The following is a 21,822-nucleotide window of genomic DNA, read 5'->3' as shown; positions in this document are numbered from 1 at the left end:
TCGAGGCATGGGGTTGACTATATGACTTATTGATGAGATGAGAAGCCAAACAGGGAGCAATGAGAAATCTCAAGATTGGCAATCACGGGAAATCACTATATCTCTAGGTTAAAGTATCAAAGGGAAAAGAAAATGTTCCTTAAGTCCAGGGTTTTGGTCACTAAGCAAAGGATAAAATTGTAGTAGTATACTCAATGAGTTCTGAAGCCACAGAGGAGTTAAAGTTGCTAAACCCATATGAAGAGCATTGTAGAAATGCCCCTTTGCTCCACCCACAAATCTTCCATCAGTGATTCCCCTGGACCAAACCCAGATGGAGATCAACTGATAAGGGAGACTGGGAAATGCTTTCTACAAAAGTTAAGTCCCCTTACAAAATAGGACAGACATGGGATCAGGGCAGATAAAAAAAGGGGGGGGGGGATAGGGGGAGGTTCTGAGAGCAAAGGATTAGCAGAGCACTCAACAACAACAAAAACATAAAAAATATTATTTATCTTTTCATGAAGACAAATTCCCAGAAGATAACATGTAATTGGAAATACTCTTGTAGTCAAATTCCTATAAGTAATTTAAAAGGTATATATTGGTTTAAAGATAGACTGGAAAACAGTCTTCTTATTAGTTCAAATCATCTCTTCTAGTAATAATATGAATCAATAAGAATTTTTATTCTGTGTGTATGTTTTTTAATGAAGAGGATTGAGGAAATAAGTGTATAGGGATGAAACTTGGAGGACTGAAAACACAGAATTAGTCTTGCAAAAAAACCAGAAACATCCAAATGACGAGTCTAAGATCAAACTAAAAACAAATGAATAAAAAATTAAAATTTTATTTAGTAAAAATTAAGTAAATTTGAATGAAAGGTAAATGAAAAAACGATGAGTTATATGCAATGAATGCAGGAGTTTAGGAACTTTAGAGGAAGAAAACGTTTCTCTTTTATCATTTATAATTTTCTAAGTGCTGTGTTTTAATGTATGTTTTCATAAATATGAAATATGAATATCTTAATCTAACAAAATCCAAAAATAGTCACCTTTGAAAGTCTGTTAGTCAATATAAAAGATATAAAACAAATAGCTTGATTATTTTAAGGAATAGTTTATTACCATAATTCCAATGAGATAAGATCACTTTCTTGTCAGGAAAATAGCAACATATCTACTCATTCTCTTTGCTCAAAATCAAATGCCTTGATAAATCACAATCCAGAAGAATCACAAAAATTCTTCAAGAAAGAATTTTCTAGTTGGAGGATTCTCTAGGCCCTTCAACATCCCATTTCTCCTTCTCTTCTCCCCTGTCTTCTTCTCCTTGTCCTCCTCTGCACTGGCTAGTATCACCATTTTAGGAAAGGCAAGTCAAAACGCAAACTGTGTCAGTTCAAGCAAAAGCATCCTGGTGCACAGGAGGATGAAATAAATAATAATATGTGTGGACATCATTAGTCATTGTTCTGCGTATACCATCTCCAATAAAGCCATTTTAACCAAGCACCCTTGGATAATGGGTTCCAATGACTAATACTTACCCACTGATCCAGAGCCTAAGGAATCTGAGTGACAAACGATAAACCTGCTTAAAATAATGTGATTGATTGTAATTCCATTTCAAATAAATGTAACAAATGGCAATGAGCCATTTAGTTAACCATGCAGCATAATTGTAATTGTTAAGGTTGTTCATTTCATTACACAGTGTCCTTTCTCAGATTTTTTTTTCTGCTCTAGGATGAGGAATTGTCCTTCACCTGGTCATGTGATTTCCATTGGTCATATGGCTTGTTTTCACTTTACTCTGGCTTCAAGAAAACTTGGAGCCTGACTATAGTAATGGGTAAGACTCAAGGAGATATACATGGGCTTTAACCAAACAGTTTTATGTTCCTATCCTTACTATTGCTCTATTCTTTTTCACCTATTTCTAATTTGTCATATATATCCCTATATGCTGTCTGTTGCAGACTGAGTAATTTAGAGACACAGAAATAGAATTTGGAGTACAAGATGTTTATCTCTAATCAACACTGATGAAGAGAAGAAGGAGGGAGCAAGATTGGGAAGAGGCAGGCCTGATCCTCACATTGCCAGTTTAGCAGGACACTCTATAGTAGCTACTGCCAATTAAGATGTCCTGTGTCAAGCCCAAATGCCTGGCGTACACACCTTTCACTCAGTCATCAGACAAAGTAAAGACTTGACCCCAGGAAAGGTGAGTTTTTAGAGGTAATGAGACTTTGGAGTAGCTGAAATGTGGAGACTATCTGCTGCTATTACATTTCACTAGATAGCAAGTTTTTCCTACAGGGAGAAGCTGGTTGGCACATTGCTGTGTCTTCCATAGTCTACTCCTCTACTTAGATCAAAATTTCATGTGGGATGGAAAACCAGATCTTTCAGATGTCTAGTGTTCCTCTCTTTCTGCAGGAAAACTTAGAAAGGAAATACTAGTGGAATATACTATAGTGCCTAAAGCCAAAGTGGATCTCAGGCTTTAGGATCTCAACTGATACTCTTTCTCCTTCTTTCTCTATGCATTTTAGAGTCCATTAGCCCTCCATTGCCCCTTCTACTGGTATGGCGGCTTAGTTGTTAATATGACCCAGACCTTCATTCCTAAAGACATGAGCCACTAGTCACCAGACTCTTTGGCTAGAGTGATGGTACCAGTCAATTTAGAGTCACAATGAGGAAAAGGAGTACTAAGATGGGCCAAGTGGATCGGTTGAGTTCCATACATATTCTTCCTTGGCTGTATTGTGCAATAGCAGCACTTCCTCCTCTTGAGAATCAGAGTCAATTACCTGTCAAGACAGTGCTTGTTTTGACTTTGGTCCCTGGACACAAGGAAGTCAAGGTGCCTAAGTGACAAGCTTATAATTCAATGGGTCTCTTTCTATTTCTCCTTGACAAAGTGCCTCCAATTTTATTTTTTTTTATTTTTTAATTGATTTTTTTAAAAAATAAATGACATCAGAATGCATTACAATTCTTATTACACATATACAGCACAGTTTTTCATATTTCTGGTTGTATATAAAGAATGTTCACACCAATTCATGTCTTCATACATACTTTGGATAATAATGTCCATCACATTCCACCATCCTTGCTAAGTCCCTGCTCCTTCCCTCCCCTCCTTCCCCTCTGCCCTATCTAGAGTTCATCTATTCCTCCCATGCTCCCTGTCCCTATCCCACTATGAATCAGCCTCCTTATATCAGAGGAAACATTCAGCATGTGTTTCTAGGGGATTGGCTAACTTCACTTAGCATATCCACTCCAGCGCCATCGATTTGCCTGCAAATGCCATGATTTTATTCTCTTTTATTGCTGAGTAATATTCCATTGTGTATATATGCCACATTTTTTATCCATTCATCTACTAAATGGCATCTAGCTTGGTTCCACAATTTAGCTATTGTGATTGTGCTGCTATAAACATTGATGTGACTGTGTCCCTGTAATGTGCTGTTTTTAAGTCCTTTGAGTATAGATTGAGGAAAGAGATAGCTGAGTCAAATGGGGTTCCATTTCCAGTTGTCCAAGGAATATCTATACTGCTTTCCAATTTTAAAGACCAGGATCTCTAACCCAGCAGAAAATATGGCAAAGTGGGCAATTGAGAATGATGTAAGTGGGGCCATTACTGTTTCTATCCCTTGATTTCTCATGTTCTTTCCTATAGGGGACACAGCATTATATGAAGGTCACTGATTTGATACATAAACTAATTTCTAGAGGATGGTACCCCATCTTATAGAGTAATGCTTCTTAGCTTACAAAGTTCTATCATACTAGCAGTTTCTTAGTGTAGCACTAGAGATATGACCAGTGGACCCCAAGGTCATAGGCCCACTCATGAACCTTTTTGTTATAAAGTGGATCCCTTGGTCTGATGCAATATTATGCAGAACTTCATTCCAGTAAATCAAAAACTCCCCTAAAAGCTGTCAGAAAGTGTTGACTGAGATCATGTAGGGAGGAAAAGTGAATGTCCATTCCTATGAAATGTGAGAATAAACCATGAACACTTTCAAGATGAAATGAACCCAATGTAGTTAGTTAACCTGTCACCTAGAAGCTAGCTGGTCTTCTCCAGTCACAGTGTTAACATTGGTCTCTGATGCTGGTATATTGGATGTTCAACAGTGACCATAACTAGAAAATTCTTGGTATGTGGGAATCGAGGTTGCTAGACTCCTTCATTGTTGCTGCCATCATTTATGTATCTACTATATATCAGCACTGGGGTGGCTGATGACAGGCTAGTTGATATCATCTGGATAGGTCACTTTATCTACTTAATTGTTTAGTATTACTTCCATGGTATATGCTATCTGATGGATGTTGACATACAAAAGTCTTCATGATTCATATCCATCTGCATATACCTAGTCATATGCCTACGCCCCACTTTCTTGTCACCAACCTTCCACTATTTCTCCCTCCAGATTCCTGACCAGCTAGTCAAGCCATTCATCATATCCATTAGTTTGTGCACATTTAATTTCGGTTTAATTCTCTTTCTATGCAAAAAGAAGTTCCACTTCTGTGCACTGGGAACATTTCTCTTGTCTTTCAAGACTATCCCTAAATGAAACTGTACTATAGCTGCCATCTACTTTTTACTTGTACCCAAATACTTAACCAAATTACCTGTATGCCAAACTCAGCTTTTTCCATTCTCTTTCACCTGGTATTTTATATTTCCCATTTAGTAATAGGTATGAGCCAAGGGAGGGACACTGGTGCCAGAGTAGTAGGTGCCATGGGAATTGAAGCCAATTTGCTCATGCTCAAGCAGCTTATGTTCTCTGGTTCTCCTAGCACTCAATCTTATATATAACATTTCCCACAATAATTATTCCTAGACCCATCTGTCTTTATAACTTAGTGGATCTAACAGGATCTAACTCATAATGGAAAATTCTAGACATATGGTTACATACTTTCTCATGGTCAGGTGATTCATCTCTAGTAGGGTCCAGTAACATGACAGAAATTATTTTTCAAAATGTATACAATTCTCCACTGAAAGTGACATGGCTGGAACCATATAGGTCCATACTCTGATTCTCTCACTAGGACTTGATCCAAACTGTACATGACCTCTTTATTTACCATGGATAACTTCCAATACTTTTTGGTTTGTCAGACTCTATGATACCAAAACCAGGTCTGCTTGAAACACAACCTGATTCCACTGAAGCGACTTTTCCTGCTTTGAGTTATAGTCTAACTTTCATGCTTTCTAGAAGATATGGTTACAACAAAATCCCTAGATGCAGAATTTGCATCTTCATAACCCAAAGAGAACCATTAGTCTCTTTGTTTCTTTCTTTAAGTAGGAGATTATAAAACCAAATAATCTGTCATTTATTTTGGATGGGGACATACTAGCATGCTCTTTATTTCTGGATTCCTAAAATTTTAGATATGGAAAATCCATACTTGTTTCTTTGTGGAAGGTTTTATCTCCTACTCTCTGGAGTACAAGTATCTTACTAAAATCTTCAGCATGCTGACCACTTCTTGCTAATCTTGCTCAATCAACATAATATCATCAACATAATAAGTCATTGTGATGCCCTGCAGTATGCTCAAACAGCCCAAATCTCTTTGTACTCTATCGTGACAGAGGGCAGGACAGTTAACATAAGTCCTTGAAAAAAACATAAAAATATGCTGTTGTTGATTCCACATGAATATGAGTAATATCCAGTTCTCTTTTATAATGTGAGATAAATAATATATTTTCCAAAACAATGACAATATACCCAGTGCTCATTAATTCTTTCAAACAGAGACACCACATCTAGCACAGTGGCTGTAATCAGAGGTTGAACTTGTAGTAGTCTCCAGTTGTCATCCTAGAGTCATTGGTTTCTGCAGGTGCCAGACTGAGGTATCTCAGATACCTCTCTATCCTTTAAATCCTTCAATCATGAATGAATGAATAATTAATTTCATTGATTGCCACCCTTCTCTTGGATATTGTTGCTACTTTTTACTTTCCATCTTGGCTGGTGGGAGGGGGATTAAGAATCTTCCACTTGGGGATAAAGGAGCTAGATATCAAATCAGAGACTCTCCGTCTGATAGAAGAAAAAGTTGGCTCCGATCTACAGATTGTGGGGACGGGCTCAAAATTCCTTAATAGGACACCCATAGCACAAGAGTTAATAACAAGAATCAACAAATGGGACTTACTTAAACTGAAAAGTTTTTTCTCAGCAAGAGAAACAATAAGAGAGGTAAATAGAGAGCCTACATCCTGGGAACAAATTTTTACTCCTCACACTTCAGATAGAGCCCTAATATCCAGAGTATACAAAGAACTCAAAAAATTAGACAATAAGATAACAAATAACCCAATCAACAAATGGGCCAAGGACCTGAACAGACACTTCACAGAGGAGGACATACAATCAATCAACAAGTACATGAAAAAATGCTCACCATCTCTAGCAGTCAAGGAAATGCAAATCAAAACCACCCTAACATACCACCTCACCCCAGTAAGATTGGCAGCCACTATGAAGTCAAACAGCAAAGAGTGCTGGCGAGGATGTGGGGAAAAGGGTACTCTTGTACACTGCTGGTGGGACTGCAAACGGGTGTGGCCAATTTGGAAAGCAGTATGGAGATTCCTGGGAAAGCTGGGAATTGTACCACCATTTGACCCAGCTATTGCCCTTCTCGGACTATTTCCTGAAAACCTTAAAAGAGCACACTACAGGGATACTGCCACATCGATGTTCATAGCAGCACAATTCACAATTGCTAGACTGTGGAATCAACCCAGATGCCCTTCAATAGATGAATGGATAAAAAAATGTGGCATTTCTACACCATGGAGTATTACGCAGCACTAAAAAATGACAAAATCACGGAATTTGCTGGGAAATGGATGGCACTAGAGCAGATTATGCTTAGTGAAGCTAGCCAATCCCTAAAAAACAAATACCAAATGTCTTCTTTGATATAATGAGAGCAACTAAGAACAGAACAGGGAGGAAGAGCAGGAAGAAAAGATTAACATTAAACAGAGACATGAGGCGGGAGGGAAAGGGAGAAAAAAAGGGAAATCACATGGAAATGGAGGGAGACCCTCATTGTTATACAAAATTACATATAAGAGGTTATGAGGGGAATGGGATAACAAACATGGAGGGAAATGAATTACAATAGATGGGGTAGAGAGAGAAGATGGGAGGGGAGGGGAGGGGGGATAGTAGAGGATAGGAAAGGTAGCAGAATACAACAGTCACTAATATGGCAGTATGTAAAAATGTGGTGTGTAACCAATGTGATTCTGCAATCTGTATTTGGGGTAAAAATGGGAGTTCATAACCCACTTGATTCTAATGTAGGAAATATGATATGTCAAGAGCTTTGTAATGTTGTGAACATCCAATAAAAAAAAGAATCTTCCACTTGGTTTTCCTTGCTAGAATAGCTTTTACCCACATGACTGAACTCATGTGGAGGTTGCACAAAATGCCAAGAACACAAAACTCACTCATTCTGGGACCAGAAAATGATGATCATAAGGTTTCACAGGCTCAGTGGGCCTCCCTACACTCATTGTTTACCTGAACTTCATTTGTCTCCTTGTCTCCATTTGTCACCATTCTAACAGGAGGATCATGATAAGGTTTTGGGCCTCTGAATATTAATATCAACTCAAGTTCTGGGTCTGAAAGACCCCAAATGCCTGGACATTCCCCTATCTCTTTTCCTCAGTGCAAAATTACTCAAGTAATTTTATCAAATAAGGACTAAGGTAATTGCAACTATGTAAAGATCCTAGGATTCTTTCTCTTGGAAATTGACCTACCTCTTTAGTTAATTTCTGGTCTGAAAGCTGGATCGGACTCAGAAAATGGTCAAAGGTATCATGACATTATAAAAATATATACTTTATTTTTTAGGGAAGTTTTGGATTTGGATTTATAGGCAAACTGAGTAGAAAGTACAGAGAGTCTTCATATATCTGCTGTCTCCACACATTCAGTCTCCCTTATTATCAACATCACACAATAAAGGGTAACATTTGTGGTAATCAATAAGCCTACTTTGACACACCATTATCACTTAAAGTCCATAGTTTAGGGTTTAGGTTTGGTGTTGTACTCATTATAGGTTTTGAAAATGAATAATGACATGTATCTTCCCTGAATTACAGTATGATACAGAATAGTTTTAATGCCCTAAGAATCCTATGTCTTCTACCTATTAATTCCTGCCTCCCCTAGTCCTTGCCTTTATTGTCTTCAAAGTTTTGCCTTTTTTAGGATGCCATTTAGTTGGAAATATACAATACATACCCCCTTTTCAATTTGTTTTTTTTTTTCATTTAGTAAGATGCATTTATAATCTTGATTCATGAATTTTTATGGTAGAGTTACTATTTTCAACATGCCAGTTACCCTTTTTCCCCCCATATGCACGGACTTAATAGTATCTTAGGCAACAACATAACTATTTTGTCCCTAGGGAGGCTGCATTCTATTAACCACTTCTATAAATCTGTGGGATATGCCATTTTTACTGATCCTCCAGTCTTGCAATCATTACATTAATTCCAACAGCTGCTTTAGGATGCTAAAGTTATTAAGCTACTGGTCAAGGTTCTATCAGGCACATTGCTATCAGTAAGCTAAGTTCTGCAGTCAGACCTGAGCTACAGAGAATAACCATCACAAAAACTTTAAATGATGAGATGCACCTCTAACCAATGCATTTCTTATGCTCTTTGTAAAAGATATATTCCAATATATTCCCTAAGCCCCATGAACACATTTACCTCATGAGCCTTCCAGTCAAACTATCTATATTGATTCCAACATCTCCACATTTATAAGCTTTTTATTACCTTCCCCATTTTCTACCATGGAGATTGTGTCATTTTAATTTTGTGTAATGTGGGCCATTGCTTTTTTTCATGTTTCCGGGGACCATTCTAATAGTGAATTCATATCATCCTCTGGGACACTTGCCAAGCTGTTAAATACCATAATTCAAAATAACATTTCAAGGGTAATAAACTTTTCACCATCTTATTTTTATTTTAGGCCCTCTTGATCAAGCACCCTCAGAATCTAGACCCACGCATACTCCCTAGCTCATTCCAGTACATGTTGGGTAGTTCTTGTGGCTCCTTTGAGAATTGTCCTTTGCCTGCCTTGATCAGATTCTTAAGCTCCTTTGCTATAATATGACCCTGTGCACAACTTAACCTTAAGTATAGGCCTTTGGGGAAGGTGGGAAGGTGATATAGGTACAAGTCAGGCCCATGTTACCCTATGGAATTAAGTCTACATAATTTCTTGTAGTGTGAGGTGATAGGTGCTTGCTCTTAATAAGCAATGACCTCTTCTTTCAATGTTCAGAGGTATATGTAATGTCAAAATCATCAGAACAATTGTGCATATATTATGTTTGTCAGCTTTTCATAGCTGTAATCAAAATATCTGAAAAAAAACTTAAAGGAGGTAAGATTTATTTTGACTCTTTATTTCAGAGGTCTCAGTTCTCAGTTGACTGACTCTATTGCAGAAACATCATGGCAAATGGGAAGCAGAGAGATTTAGAGAAGATATAATCTAAGGCCACACCCTCAGTAACCTAATTCCTCTAGCCACACCCCACCTGCCTAGAGCCAGCACTCAATAGTCCATTCAAATCATTATTTCATCAAATGGATTAGCCCACTGATGAGGTTGCAGCTCTCATAATCCAGTCTTTTCACCCCTTAACATTGCTGCATTGTTCAACACATGGGCTAGATCCAAACCATAACAGATAAACTCATCCCATTAGAGTCTTGGATGCTAACCTTGGCATGACAGACCCACCTTAGTTGGGCATTTAGTTAGCTGTGAAATTTAGTCACTCTGAATACAAATACCAAGGCCTACACACTGACTTTCTCTATTCCTCCACTAGAGTCAAGAAGAGCTTCTTTGTATGCAATCAAGAAGTCCTCTGACTTTTACATCTGGCTAACACCATATCTTTCCCACTATTTTTTCTCCTATGTTTCAAATGTATGATGCAACACACTTAATAATACATTCTTCTACTAGTGCAACCTCCTAAGTCACAAGTGAAAATGTGAACCATCCCTTGTGCAACAAACCATCTGTGTTCCATCTTGACTAATGATAGGGTCCTCATTGCCAACTGGATGGTGGTGATCTAGCTCCAAAACCCTATCTACTTTCTCAATTCATTCCTTGTATCCATTAATTCAGATTATATTCTCTAGAAGTAGATGCTAATATGAAAGAAAGAGGAAAGAAGCAGGAATGAACAGTAGAAGAAATCAAACTATGATAATCTGGCCCATATAACAGGAACCTATGGGATGAGTATCACTCACAAAAGTGTCCTTAAAATGTGAGGTTGTTGCTCAGTGGCAGATCCCCTGCCTTGCACATATGAGGCACTGGGTTTGATCCTCAGCACCACATAAAAATAAATAAACAAAATATTTTGTGTCCATCCATAACTAAAAAATATTTAAATAAACACCCTGCATTCTCCCACCTTGCTTATCCACAAAATGTAGTCTACCCCAGAAAGGGTATGATCTGAGATAAGGTAGCTCTTTTTTTATTATTAAGGTAGCTCTTTGCAGTTGAAGCAGACTCTGCAGGATATGACAGCTGGAGGCTATCAACTGACTACTATCTCTACATGAGCCTTTCATTGAAGGGGATCTTCCTGTCTACCACAGCATCTTAAGCATATTCTTAAGAAAGAACAAAAATAAATATCTCATATTAGTTTCTGTTTTCTTTTTTAAAGAAACCTTTAATAGATTGTGGGTCAGTTGTAGCTTATACAAATCCTATAAAAGCACAATCTTTGAAAACCACAACATATAGCCTAAACTAGAAGATCAGAAATTTTTCATAAAATATAAATATTAATAGAATTAAAATAACATCATTCTTGTCACTTTGAGCCTTAGTGCAATTTTCAATCAATGATGTGGCTATTAAACAAGATATTAAGAGAGATTCCTTATTCCTTTTTGTGGGAAGGCACTGTGGATTGAACCCAGGGGTGTTTCACCACTGAGCACCATACCCAGTCTTTTTAATTTTTTTCTTGAAACAAGGTCTCTCTAAGTTGCTGAGGCTGGTCTTGAACTTGCAATTCTCTTGCCTCACCCTTTAGAGTAGCTGGGATTACAGATATGTGCCACTGCACCTGGCTCTCCTTTTCAAAGATGGGCTCAACATAATGGCATCTAGTAATTTTAACCAGACATTTTTTTCTCTGAAAACTTTTTGCATCAATTCTTAAATAATAAGTATAATAAATATGTTGAATATATTTCTGTGTAGGATAAAGAACCAGATCTGTTCAGTAACCAAACAAATTAAAGTACTATTAAAGAACATCTGAGATGGGGAAAAAAGAGTGTCCCAATGGATTCAGACTCATAGCTATAGTTTCTAAAACATTTTAGTCTTTAAATAGACAATAGTAGTATTTCCTTAAAGAGTGATTTATGAGTTACCTGTGTCAGAATCACTCAAGGTTCTTGGGAGAAAAAGGCAAAGTCTCTGGGGAAGTATCACCAAGAATTTTTAATTTTTGTACCTTTAACAGGCTATTAGGTTATGATGGAGCATAGAAAGTCTGGGAACCACTGATCAATAGTATGTTCACTGTTCAGTCATAGAGCAAGCTGTTAAGCAATAGTGAAAGCAACATATGCTGAGCTCTGACTGTGTGCCAGGCACTATTCTCAGCTCTTTATGTGAGTTGTCTCATTTTATACTCACTATAACTCTTCAAGCAAGAGACTGTTGCAGCTTTCATTTTACAGGTGATAAAACTCAGGGATGCACATAGAAAATGGAAGATTTGAGTTAAAACACAAGAAGTTTGACTCAAAGTCTTAGGCACTCTTAACCACTAAACTTTGCTGTGGGCCTATGCCCAGGTGAGACTGTAAGAAAGCAAAGCTTCAAGCCTTATGCAGATATCTTAGACATCTTCTCATCCAAGAACTAAGAGTATTCTGAACTTTTCTTGTTAATAATGAAGATCTAATTACTTCAGTGTTTTACATATTAAAAATATGATAATTTGATATGCATATAATGCTTTTCAGATTATAAGTATTTGCCTATTGAACCCAATGTCTGTGTAATGACATCCTTGGGAAGTGGTAAAGCATTCTAAAAATGAGGACTATGAAGACTATATCCTTCACAAAATGTCATCTTATCCTGTCCTTTTTGAAGAGCTGTCTGGCCTGATTCTGACTTTTTTCCAATTAATTGATATACCTATAAAATAATTAGCTCATTCCCTTTCTCTCTCTCTCTCTCTCTCTCTCTCTCTCTCTCTCTCTCTCTCTCCCACACACACACACACACACACACACACACACACACAGCTAACTACTGTATCATCACTGGAATATTTTTTAAAATATGTTTCAATTTTTTATGACATCTTGATTGGAAACAAGGACATAGTTCATGTCAGAAACTGATGAAAATATGCTCTTGGATATTTATTAAAAACACAATACATCATCTCCATCATTATCAACTAAAAGCCACAACCCAGTATTCTTGAGAAAGTATTTTATAATTAAGAGTATTTTATTCTATACTGATTCACTAATCATGATGATGAGGATCCCAATCAAAAGGATATTATCAGTGTCAGAGCTAATCTTCTAACTTAGTGGTTGTGAGATACTTCTGTTGGCTTCCTATACTATATTTTGTTCTGTACTTCTGTGTAATACTATAGAGCTCTAATTAATTAGCATTTTATTTAAATGATTTAAACCTATTTCTGATTCTAATAAAAAATAAAAATTTCCTTATCCTTTAAGTCTATAAAATTTTTTAATAAAAATTTTCATTCTAAGAAATTTCTCTTTAAAATGGTATTTTATTCAAAAAAACACAATCATTAATATTGGAAAGTTTGTGTGGAGGTTCATGGAATAAAATTAATTTTCTCTCAGTCTTATTAGAGAGTTTAAAGAGCTACCTTTACTTCTCTTGAGCAAAAGGGAAGGAAAGATATCCAAATGTATCAAGCATGTCTTAATGCAAACTTTGTTGCATTGTATATTTATTTCAATTCATTACCATAAAAATTGGTAAAATGTACTATTAATCCTATTGTTATTCACTATTTACATATGAGGGAACTGAAGTTCAATGATTAATTTGTGTCCAAGGTCACACAAAAAGTAAATCAAAATCCAAGGGTCTTTCCCCATATACCAGGGTATTCCCAGAGAAAGTGCTAGAAACATATTAATGAAACAATGCAATCTGATTTGCATATAAACTTAGAATGGAAGTGTGCAAAATGCACTGTAAGCCAATCTTTAATCCTAAGTATTGCATTTGCACACAGTCTTTACAGAGTGCCAGTTATTAATCCATGAATTGGTTTCAAAGAATAAACACTGAAATTTATTATTCAGCAACCTAGATAGAACCTGGCAACAATCACAGTTTTTCTTACACAGACAATATTTCAATTGAGCAGATTTCTCTCCAATGATGTCACCAAAATACCTTAGTGTTTAAGTATCATAGACTGTTTGGTAACAACAATTGGTAAGAAGGGAGACAATTGGGAAAACAAATTTTTGCATTAGGAATTTACTTTCAAAAGAGGAAAAGTTACAAATGAAAGCTAATCCTTTAAAGACTTTTTACTAACATCAGACCTGATCTGTCTCACTAATCTCTTCCTAAACAATACTAAAAGCTTGTGTATCAAGAGGATAACATTAAAAGATGTATCACTCACAGAAGATAAAGTGGGTGTGGCCTTAAGGTTTACTAAAGGAAACCACTCTTCTCACTCTTCAGAATCCTTTGGTTTTAGTTTCCTTCTCAACTCTCTCCCTCTGTAAATACATGCAGACCCAACAGGTAGGAAACCAGTTAATTCCCCCACGTTTCATTTGTTTAAACTGATGAACATTCTCCTTCAGGAGCCAGATCATATTCCCTTATATAACTGAGATGTGTGTGTGTGTGTGTGTGTGTGTGTGTGAGAGAGAGAGAGAGAGAGAGAGAGAGAGAGAGAGAGAGAGAGAGATGCACTATTCTGGGACGGAGGGGCCAAGTAGAAATTTTGAGGGGCTATGGTGGAAAAACAGAGTTGCTCTCTCCCTTTCAAAGCTATGTCTGGAAGAGGGGGTGGGGACAATACTAACCCATCATCACGCTGCATGCCAGTCTCACACACGGATGCTTCTCCTTCATGTTCTCTGGGAAATTTCCCCCAGATTAGGAAAAGAACGGGAAGTAGGGTCTGCTACAAAAGAAGAAAGGCGAGTTTTTACCACTGCAGCACAAAGAAAAGCGGAGCGCACTTTCACATTATCGCAACTCCACTCTCTTGACCAGCTCTATACTTCAGCACCACGGAGAGCAGCACCTCCTCAGCTACCACCCATGGGGAGCCAGATTCCCGCGACTCTGCACCGGATCCCGGTCATCTAGAGGAGGGACAAGCCTGCGTATTCTACCCTCAATGTAAGTAGCTATGACGAGTCTTTCATATTGATTTTTTTTTCAGTAGAGATTGTTTTCTAGCTGAAATATGAAATTAATTAACTTTTATTTATTGGCCCTTTCTCTCTAGGTCATTGCTTAGATTTTTTTTAGATATTGTCTGAATGTGACATCTTTCTTATTTGTTAAGTTGGTAGGAATTTTTTTCTTTTATTGACAGTCTAAGTTTACAAAGCCATTTAGAAATAGGCAACTCCTCCTGGTAAGCCTAGTCCTTTTGTACTGGAGTAGTATAGTTTTATTTCTAAAAGAGCATGTGTGTTGTCTACCTTTTCACTACGGAGAGCTTTTAGAATTTGGTGTTCTGATGTTATTTATTTGAATATAAATATGGAGTTGGAAAGAGGAAGAAGGATATATTATAATAAATAGTCACTGTTAAAGAACTACAGGTGGCAAGAAAAGGGCTTTTTCTTTCTTATTGAAAATATGGTCTGAGCTCTATGTCTCCTTTAGACATCCATTTCAAAATAACAAATATGCTCTTAATAAAAGAGATGTAATCTAGGCAGAGCTTTTACATGAGCTTTGATAATCTGGATCACAGAGTCTCCACTTTAAGTTTGAAGTTGTAAATTCACTTAGGTATGATTAAGGAGACATGACAAAGATGCTATTGTCATTAATTATAATTTAAAGGCTTTAATGGATTCAGGGTAGATTTTTAAAAGGCAATAATGATTGACCCTGTCTGGTGGCACTCAGTGAATTTTTGCCTCAGAATGCCACCTGCTGGTGGGTCCTATTTCTAAAGTACTAAGCACACTTACCAGATTTATGAATGAACTCACATAAAATCCAGAATATTCATTATGGATATGATGCAGACCGACTGTCTAAGGCCTTTTTAGCAATGACATTGACTCAATTTCTAACAATTTACCAATATTCTATGTTACAATTATAATTCCATAAATACTTATCTCCAAAAACACTTGCTCCTAGGCTTAGGGGCATGTAGACTAGCTAACTCCTTTAGGCAGTAATTAACCCAGAAAAAAAAAAATCAGAACTATGTGGAGCCTCATTGAGGCTAATTGCAGAATGCATGTGGTATCTTGGATGTGAACTACAGGAGCTGCTGCTTAGCAAAAGCAATCAACACTTCTCTGAGATAAATATTCAGCATGCTACTGTTTCCAGTATTTTCATTTCACAATTTAAGGGCCTCTGTTTTTCCTGGTGGTAGATGTTCATTTCAGACTCTTTTGGCACAGAGGTCAATAAAACCATCAGAATATCACACATATCTATTTCATTACAACATGAATCTTTTTATATGTAACTATTTGAACTTGTCATTTTAACTATCTGAAGTTGTACACAATGAGATATAGATATCCAGTTTCATAACTTCCTTGCCCAAATAAGCAAATAAAAATTTTTAAGGTAAGGAGAAAAAAAGGAAGCAAACACAAAGCACTAGTTATATTTGGACAGTTAATACATAAGGTAGTTTGAAACTACTGAGAATAGCCTCTTCTCTAAATTACACTATTTTGTGAAAAAGCAAATTACTAATGGAGTCAGTTGTTAACTTTCAAGAACACTAAATAATATTATTCAATACAGATAGAATGAAAAAACTATCATACATTAGCAGAATTGTTTAGAAAGTATATCTTAATGTAATATATTGTAATGAGTAGCAGAGGGCCACATTGCTTGTTTCCTTAGGATTGGACTGGTGATATGTATGAACTGACGTACATAACAGAATAATTAGGTAGGTATCTCTTTGCTTTCACTCAAAACATATATGTTAGACAAGCATATTATTGTCACTAATTTAGGTGGGAAATTGAATACCTTAGACCCACAATTAATATTGATAAACTAAAAAAATTAATATTCAATGACACTAAAGCACTTCAACTTCAACATAATATGGAAGATGACATTTAGAAATAAGTTGGATGCCTTTGGAAATATGCAAAAATTTTCAGTATTATGAAAGGGAAATGTCTCAATTTTCTGCCTCAGTCACTCAAGCAATTTAATATAACTTCTTATATTAGCTGTCTCATCTAGTAACTTATGGGTCATCATATATAATGAGCTAATTGAAAATTGATTTTACTTTGGAACCATGCCTTATTTAATAGTTGTCACTCAGAAATAGGAAATTGTGGTTATAAGATTATATGGTTCCTCTATTTGTAAAAAATAGGATGCTGGTAAACATTAACACCTCTATTTTATTGGTCTTCTTGAAAGGCCAGCCCAGATCAAGTATGTAAGAATTCATTAAATTATCTGACCATGAACCATGTGCCAAATATCAGGTCTACTGGGCACCAGGTGCATATGCCACACAAACAAGCAATCACCTTGCCCTCAAGGATCCTTCACTCTAATGAAAAATTTCATGGACAAAAGAAACTTAATGAAATGCAGGAGGAAGATGGATGGCAATGGCACACCAGCATAGACTTTGAAATCAGACAGACTAGACTCCGAATAGTAGGTGCACCACTAACAAGTTCTATCATCTGGGAAATATGGTTAATCTAAATTACCTCATTTCATCATCTGTTAAAACAGAATGAAAATAGTACCTAAATAATGAAGTAGTTTGTGAGAACTTAAAATGATAATGCATGTAAAGTACTCAGCATGAAGGTTGGCACGTAGTTAATGTGTAATAAATGTTAATCATTATGATTGAGTAGTCATTTAAGAAAATAGCTAAGCTTATCATATGCTAATTTATTTAAAACAATAATTCATATAAATCACTTATAGTGTCTGGCACATGATAAATGTATAATATATGTTAACTGTCACTGTTACATAGTCATTTTAAAATGTAGTGAAGCTGAGTATATCAGTGAAGGGTAAAATCTGAATCAATTTAAATAATTTTGTACTTAAGTATATTGGTACTTAAGTGTATCCATATGCAAGATTTTTAATCATTATTGTCATGAATATTTGTATAAAGCTTTATAGTGTTCAGGGCATTTGGCATGCACTATTTAATCTTTAATGTGGTCCTAAGAAACATGAGAGATGAATTTTATTACTCCCTTTATAATGATGAGAGAACTGAGGTTTATGAAAAGACTGCAGATCACTTTACTATTTTATCACTTTCACTAAAACTCAGAAGGTGTGCAGGCCAAAGCTGGGTTTTCCTGGGTAACTGATCTGACTCCTGGATTTTGTTTGATTCTACATTCAGTTGGGGAATGTCATAGACTGAATTGATTTCAGGCTTGAATAATTTTCACAGAGACTTTTGATGCTTATGGCATTTTAATAAAAAAATAGATCACTAAAAGACATTTTAAGAGTTCTTTTCTTAATAAATAATTAACCACAACCATACCTGTCTCTAAAGGCTTTATGGTCATGTTCATTTGCATTGAGTTAAGGTGCAAGATTCATACTTTTCACAGATTACTCACATCTGGCTTCCTTCAGACTGGTTGATGCATCTGTAAGCAAAGCTTGATAAAAATAGCAACAGAGGGAGTAAGAGAGAGTTTAATAAGCAGTTCTCCTCTCAAATATGGTTTTATTTCCACTGGAACCTTCTCCTCAATGACATAAAATGTCAATGTATGCATTTTTAGAAAAAGAAAAACAGTATCTTAATTGAGGTGTTTGATGAGTTTGATTATTCATTATCTCAATGATATATTCAAATATAAAAATATTTGCATTCAAAGTTCATTTTTAAGAAAAATATTAAAGTAGGGGCAAATGTCAGTTGCATTTTAGGAAGAATCATTTTTCTTCATTTTTGACCCTAAAATGGGGATAGGATCATCAAAGTCCAGCAAGGGAACATGTTGGATTCATGAGTGGGAGTTCTGACCACCAGCTCTGTGGGCCAAATAACTATCTTTACAACACATCATCTTTCTCATGGTTTCTTTCCAACCCATGGGATACATATAGGTAAATCATGAATATCTATAATTTTAAGATAAAATGGCAAAGACATGGTAGCTAAATGTATTTATAAGTGTCCAAATGTTTAAAAGGCATCATTAGATATTAGAGAGGTGCTTCTAAGAGGGAGTCAGAATTACCAAGAAGCCCACAATAAGGTTAAAAGGCCTCCATCAATCTGAATCATGATTGAGACATGGCTCCAGGGTCTATGGTGAAACCCCTCAATTTGGAAGCAATCTCATTGGGTAGCACATCTCATTGCATGTGCATATGAATAAGTGACTTGAAAAATGGATAAGGTTTCATTTTTTAATGCCAAATTCCTTTAGAAAGGGAGCATAACTGACCATTTTGGGGGCGTCCAAATGTATCTTGAAGCTGAGGTTTTAACGGCTGTGAAAGAGAGGATTGTTTATTTCTTGCTACATCTGGGTGTCTGCTCTCAAGGTCATTCAGAAAAATGCATGACAACTGGTGAAGACATTTTAAGTTCTGAGAAATACCAGCCACTCATGCACACTTTTTATAATTATTGTAGAAACAGCAAGATTTATGTGATGTCCTACCTTCTGCACAAATTATTTGCCCCAAGGTTTATTCTTTTCACTTCATCTATCTCAGTTTCTTCACCTAAAAATGAGAAAGCTACCACTTTGCTTTTTATTGTTTCATTGATGAGGGGAATAAAAAATTATATTTGAGCATCCTTTAAGTTTGAAGGCTTCAGCATCTATGATGTTCATGTGAACTCTGAATTTAGATTGGGTACTTCTGAAATGATTTTCTGCTGATTTGGTTCAGTAGTTATTATATTTCCTTTAAATTTATCTCCCCAATGCTTCTTGCTGTGTAATAGTTGGGTACCCCTGACCTTATAGTCTGAACTATTCTCCCTCCTGGACAGAACTCTAATGGAAAAGTGACATGGAATCAAGCTATAGTGCCTGATTCTTCGAGGACAGCTGATGTTTCATATCTGACACACAGCTCACATGCTTTTGAGTGGAAACTGTTTTTTCCTGGGTTGAGTTGTGACAGCTAAGTCCAGAGATATGTTTCTGAGAGAGACAGAAACCTATCACAAGATAGGTTAATTCCATGAGGAAGATTATTGGTCTTGTGTTGGCTTAACTTCCACTGGTGTAGGTGTGCCCAGATGACAGGCCTGGAAACTGAACTTGTTACATCCTCTGGAAAAGGTCTTTGGAGAAACAAATAAGAGGACTTCTTTGCTTTCAACTCAGCTATGCCTCTCCTTCTGAAAAACATATAACAATAAATATCTGCATCCTATTTGTGAATCCCTCTCTCATGTAAATATTTCTGTAGGATTCCCAGTCTAGGGTCTGCCTTTGGCATGAACAAGTATATTCTCTTCCTGGAATAATAGCATTGTTGAAAGAAATGGGCTCAGAAGGAGCTTGTGAACTTGAACACTGACCATCGTTTCTCCCACAATCTTTTGCAAAGTGTACTTTAGAAATGTGAATAGCAGTTCAGATTCTCTTCTCAAAAGAGTGACCATTCTCTGTTAGGAGGTATCACAGACAGTTGCCTTGAGAGGGAATTGCCCATAATTATTCCTTTTATTTTTTACAGATAAAGAATTTGCTCTACCACATAGTTTAGCAGCTTTTTCCCCTTGGACTCTGCTATAGGCAGAATTAGAGTTCTAAGCTCTGGCCTCCAATCTTTGGTTTATACCAAAAATCAGGCTGGCACAGGTCAAAAGGTAAAATGAGAAGTAAGCTACATGGAGCCCAAAATTCAAAAATTCATAAGATTAATTAATAGTTTTTTAAAACCTCAAAACCCTAGGTTTAATTTAAAAGTCTTGCTCTGTGATTACTTTTAAAAGTGGCTTGATAGGCTAGGTTTGTGGCTCAGTGGTACAGTGCTTACCTAGCATATGTGAGGCACTGGGTTCAATCCTCAGCACCACATAAAAATAAATAAATGAAATAAAGGTATTGTGTCCATCTACAACTAAAAAGATATTAAAAATGGCTTAAGTGAAATACTAAGTATTCTTTATGCATTAAGACATAACTGATAACAAGAAGATAATTTTCTTGGATCATGGAAAATAATTTAGAAAAAAATTCCTAAGTACTTATCTTTAGAATAGAGATGTTTTGTTAAAATGGATGCATTCTAATATTATTTGAATAGTGTCCATGGAAGTAGAGTGGAGAAAGAGAATAGAAAATTCAGGAAGGGTCAACTGGAGAATCAGAAAAGTTTAAGATGTCTAAGTCAGTGGAAGCTGAGGGATCATCTGGCCCAGCCCTCTTCTGGGTACTCAAGGCTAGCTGGAAATGAAACATACTGACTTGAGCTCAAATTACATGATAGCTGTTAGTTTCTCTCATTTGCCATTTTAAACCTTATTAATTTCTTAGGTAACTATTGTTTAAAGTCACAAATGGCAGAGCCGGAATTCCTACTTTAAACCTTCTGACTTCAAATACTGTCTTTGAGCCTAGCTTCACTCAGCATCTTTATCTGAGATGAGGATAATAATGGTTTGATACAAGAATTAATACATTAATATATGTGAAGTTAGAACCTAAATATGTTAGTATAGTACCTGCCACATAATAGGTACTTAATAAATATTAACTGCTATGATTAATGGTATTAATATTAACCTCTATATTACACCACAGTGAGAAAGAATAATTAGAAGTGAACCCAGCATGTAAGTTGACCTATTCCCCCCACCCCACATAAAACTCCAGGTTCAGTCTTAAGAAGCTACAACTGAATTCCTTCAGAAGGGCTGATTGCAGCCATCAGCAAGTGGCAATGACTCTAGTCCTGCTCCCTGTCACATTTTTTTCTCTTAGATGCTTACTTTTCATGGAGAAATATAGAAACAGGCCTATGTGACGTACTTGCAGTATGAGAATGTACTAGGACAAGACATCTGAGGCAGAGGTGGCAGTAACTGTGGTGGGCACAGTCCTTGGAGAACTGGGGTAGATGCAAAGGGACAGAATAAAAGTAATACTGTCTACTTTCTCTATTCAAGTTACTTCATTTAATCCCCCCAGGGACCCTATGGTGCACAAAGTTTTCTATGTTGTGCATAAGAAAACAAAAGTACAGAGGAGCCAAGTGACTTGTTTGACTACACAAATGGATGAAACACAAATGGATGCCACACCCCTACCCCTCACCTTCCCCACACCCTCCCTCCATCTCCCATCACATTCCACCTCAACCCACATACAGCTCTGCTGAACTCCTCCACCCAAGGATAGAACAGCTGGATAACTGAAGATTCTCCATTTGAAAAAAATAGTTCAGGCAACTATTTGTCT

General features: G+C 36.4%; 1 long non-coding RNA gene across 7 annotated transcripts in view; it reads right to left on the bottom strand.

Moving 5' to 3' along the window:
- Positions 1-21,822, bottom strand: part of LOC308646711 — a 572,715-nt gene that overhangs the window by 378,924 nt on the left and 171,969 nt on the right. The gene's annotated exons all lie outside the window — the stretch shown is intronic.

This window comes from Spermophilus citellus (genome assembly GCF_964194105.1).
Source record: "Spermophilus citellus genome assembly, chromosome: 1".
Lineage (NCBI taxonomy): Eukaryota > Metazoa > Chordata > Mammalia > Rodentia > Sciuridae > Spermophilus > Spermophilus citellus.
Note: the sequence above shows the minus strand (reverse complement) of the source record. Positions and strands in the feature narration are given on the sequence as shown.